General features: G+C 37.5%; 1 non-coding gene across 1 annotated transcript; it reads left to right on the top strand.

Annotated features, from left to right (window-relative positions):
• The first annotated feature begins 855 nt into the window (after nucleotides 1-855).
• On the top strand, nucleotides 856-963 carry LOC112699801 (small nucleolar RNA R71). The gene has a single exon (XR_003152739.1). It is a non-coding gene; the product is annotated as a small nucleolar RNA R71 (small nucleolar RNA).
• Nucleotides 964-4,345: the final 3,382 nt, after the last annotated feature.

Here is a 4,345-nt window from a genome sequence, read left to right as displayed (position 1 = left end):
TTCCTCATTAAGAAACTCATTGGAGGCCAGTGGACGTCCATTGAGGGCTTCCTCAGTGGCGCTCACTGCCTCTTCCTCCTCTCCAAATTCGGCCATGTTTATGGCCTTACACTCTCCTTTTGGATTCTCTTCTGTATTGCTTGGAAGAGTACTAGGACGGAGTTCAGTAACTTTCTTACTCAGCTGACCCACTTATGCCTCCAAGTTTCTAATGGAGGACCTTGTTTCAGTCATAAAACTTTGAGTGGTTTTGATTAGATCAGAGACCATGGTTGCTAAGTCAGAGTGGCTCTACTTAAAATTTTCTGTCTGTTGCTGAGAAGATGATGGAAAAGGCTTGCCATTGCTAAACATATTTCTTCCACCATTATTGTTGTTGAAACCTTGTTGAGGTCTCTGTTGATCCTTCCATGAGAGGTTTGGATGATTTCTCCATGAAGGATTATAGGTGTTTCCATAGGGTTCTCCCATGTAATTCACCTCTTCCATTGAAGGGTTCTCAGGATCATAAGCTTCTTCTTCAGATGAAGCGTCCTTAGTACTGCCTGGTGCAGCTTGCATTCCAGACAGACTTTGAGAAATCATATTGACTTGCTGAGTCAATATTTTGTTCTGAGCCAATATGGCATTCAGAGTATCATTCTCAAGAACTCGTTTCTTCTTATTCGTCCCATTGTTCACAGGATTCCTTTCAGAAGTGTACATGAATTGGTTATTTGCAACCATTTCAATGAGTTCTTGAGCTTCTGCAGGCGTCTTCTTCAGATGAAGAGATCCTCCAGCAGAGCTATCTAATGACATCTTGGACAGTTTAGACAGACCATCATAGAAGATACCTATGATGCTCCACTCAGAAAGCATGTCAGAAGGACACTTTCTGATCAATTGTTTGTATCTTTCCCAAGCTTCATAGAGGGATTCACCTTCCTTCTGTCTGAAAGTTTGGACTTCCACTCTAAGCTTACTCAATTTTTGAGGTGGAAAGAACTTTGCCAAGAAGGCATTGACTAGCTTTTCCCAAGAGTTCAGGCTTTCTTTAGGTTGTGAGTCCAACCATATCCTAGCTCTGCCTCTTACAGCAAAAGGGAATAGCATAAGTTTGTAGACCTCAGGGTTAAACCCATTGGTCTTGACAGTGTCACAGATTTGCAAGAACTCAGATAAAAACTGATGAGGATCTTCCAGTGGAAGTCCATGGAACTTGCAATTCTGTTGCATTAGAGAAACTAATTGAGGCTTAAACTCAAAGTTGTTTGCTCCAATGGCAGGGATAGAGATGCTTCTCCCATAGAAGTCGGGAGTAGGTGCAGTAAAGTCACCCAGCACCTTCCTTGCATTGTTGGCATTGTTGTTGTTTTCGGCTACCATGTCTTCTTCTTTGAAGAACTCTGCTAGGTCCTCTACAGAGAGTTGTGCCTTAGCTTCTCTTAGCTTTCGCTTCAAGGTCCTTTCAGGTTCAGGGTCAGCCTCAACAAGAATGCTTTTTTCTTTGCTCCTGCTCATATGAAAGAGAAGAGAACAAGAAAATATGGAATCCTTTATGTCACAGTATAGAGATTCCTTGAGGTGTCAGAGGAATAGAAAAATAGAAGGAAGAGGTAGAAGAATTCGAACTTAGAAAGATAGAGTTCGAATTGTACATGTTAGTCCATAAATAGAGGGATGTGAGAAGAGGGGAAGAGATTTTCGAAAATAAATTTAAAAGGATTTTAAAAACATTTTGAAAAATTGATTGATGATTTTCGAAAACTAAGAGTGGGAAAGAAATTAAGTGACTTTTGAAAAAGATTTTGAAATTAGAAATCAAAAAGATATGATTGAAAACTATTTTGAAAAAGATGTGATTAAGAAGATATGATTGAAAAGTTGTGGTTTTAAAAAGATATGATTGAGAAGATATGACTTGAAAAACAATTTAAAAATATTTGATTTTGAAAATTAATGACTTGGCTAACAAGAAAGATATGATTCAGACATTAAACCTTTCTCAACAGAAAAGGCAACATACTTGAAATGTTGAATCAAATCATTAATTGTTAGCAAGTATTTTTGAAAATGGAAAGAAATTGATTTTGAAATTATATGATTGAAAAGGTATGATTTGAAAAAGATTTGATTCTGAAAAATTTTGAAAACTTGAAAAAAAAATTTGCATTAAAAATAAAATCTTCCCTCTTGTGCCATTCTGGCGTTAAACGCCCAGAATGGTATACATTCTGGCATTAAACGCCCAGAATGGTATACATTCTGGCATTTAACGCCCAAAATGCTACCCTTTTGGGCGTTAAACGCCCAGCCAGGCACCCTGGCTGGCGTTTAAACGCCAGTTTTCCTTTCTTACTGGGCGTTTTGAACGTCCAGCTTTTTCTCTGTAATTCCTCTACTGTATGTTCTGAATCTTCAATTCTTTGTATTATTGACTTGAAAAGACACAAATTAAAAATTTTTTGGATTTTTAATGATGAGGAATAATCAAAATGCAACTAAAAATCAAATAAACAATGCATGCAAGACACCAAACTTAGAAGTTTGTATACTACTCACACTAACAAATGGAGAATGCATATGAGAAACAACAAAACACTCAAGACAAGAGAATTTAAAGATCAGAGTAAAGAAATCATCAAGAATAACTTGAAGATTACTGAAGACACATGAAAAATGCAAGAAGAACAGAAACATGCAATTGACACCAAACTTAAAATGAGACACTAGACTCAAACAAGAAATATTTTTTGTTTTTATGCTTTTGTAATTTTTTTGGTTTTTTTTTTCGAAAATTATATGGAGAAGAAAATAAAGAGATTCAAAAATTTTAATAAGAATTCCAGGAATCATGCAATGTTAGTCTAAAGCTTTAGTCTAAAGGAATTAGACATGGCTAGCCAAGCTTCAGCAGGACATTACATTCAAGAGCTAAATTGATGAAGATCAATCAGCTTTGGTGATGATAAGAACATCACCTTGAAACACTAGAATTCATTCTTAAAAATTCAGAAAAATACCTAATCTAAGCAACAAGATGAACCGTCAATTGTCCAAACTCAAACAATCCCCAGCAACGGCGCCAAAAACTTGGTGCACGAAATTGTGATCATCAATGGCGCCATCAACATGGTACGCTCAATTGCAATCTCAACTCTTTATAACAACTTCGCACAACTAACCAGCAAGTGCACTGGGTCGTCCAAGTAATAAACCTTACGCGAGTAAGGGTCGATCCAACAGAGATTGTTGGTATGAAGCAAGCTATGGTCATCTTGTAAATCTTAGTCAGGCATATTCAAATGGTTATGAATGATTTATGAATAAAACATAAAATAAAGATAGAGATACTTATGCAATTCATTGGTGAGAATTTCAGATAAGTATATGGAGATGCTTTGTCCCTTCCGTCTCTCTGCTTTCCTACTGTCTTCATCCAATCCTTCTTACTCCTTTCCATGGCAAGCTGTATGTAGGATTTCACCGTTGTCAATGGCTACCTCCCATCCTCTCAATGAAAATGTTCAACGCGCTCTGTCACAGCACGGCTATTCAACTGTCGGTTCTCAATCATGTCGGAATAGAATCCAGTGATTCTTTTGCGTCTGTCACTAACGCCCCACAATCGCGAGTTTAAAGCTCGTCACAGTCATTCAATCCTTGAATCCTACTCAGAATACCACAAACAAGGTTTAGACCTTCCGGATTCTCTTGAATGCCACCATCAATTCTAGCTTATACCACGAAGATTCCGATTAAGAAATCCAAGAGATAAACATTCAAGCCTTGTTTGCTTGTAGAACAGAAATGGTTGTCAGGCACGCGTTCATAAGTGAGAATGATGATGAGCGTCACATAATCATCACATTCATCATGTTCTTGGGTGCGAATGAATATCTTAGAACAAAAATAAGCTGAATTGAATAGAAGAACAATAGTAATTGCATTAATACTCGAGGTACAGCAGAGCTCCACACCTTAATCTATGGTGTGTAGAAACTCCACCAGTGAAAATACATAAGAACAAGGTCTAGGCATGGCCGAATGGCCAGTCTCCCAAAGAGGGTTCAATCATAAAATCATGATCAAAAGATTCAAGTGATCAAAAGACTTCTAATACAATAACAAAAGGTCCTACTTATAGAGAACTAATAGCTAGGGTTTACAAAAATGAGTAAATGACATAAAAATCCACTTCCGGGCCCACTTGGTGTGTGCTTGGGCTGAGCATTGAAGCATTTTCGTGTAGAGACTCTTCTTGGAGTTAAACGCCAGCTGGTGGACGAAATTGTGATCAATTCTCTTTAAGTTGTTTGTCTTTGTATGAAATCATTATTATGGCACTGGTTGAATTCACAAC

Source organism: Arachis hypogaea, chromosome 6 (genome assembly GCF_003086295.3).
Source record: "Arachis hypogaea cultivar Tifrunner chromosome 6, arahy.Tifrunner.gnm2.J5K5, whole genome shotgun sequence".
NCBI classification, from domain to species: Eukaryota; Viridiplantae; Streptophyta; class Magnoliopsida; order Fabales; family Fabaceae; genus Arachis; species Arachis hypogaea.
This window is presented reverse-complemented; position numbering and strand designations above follow the sequence as displayed.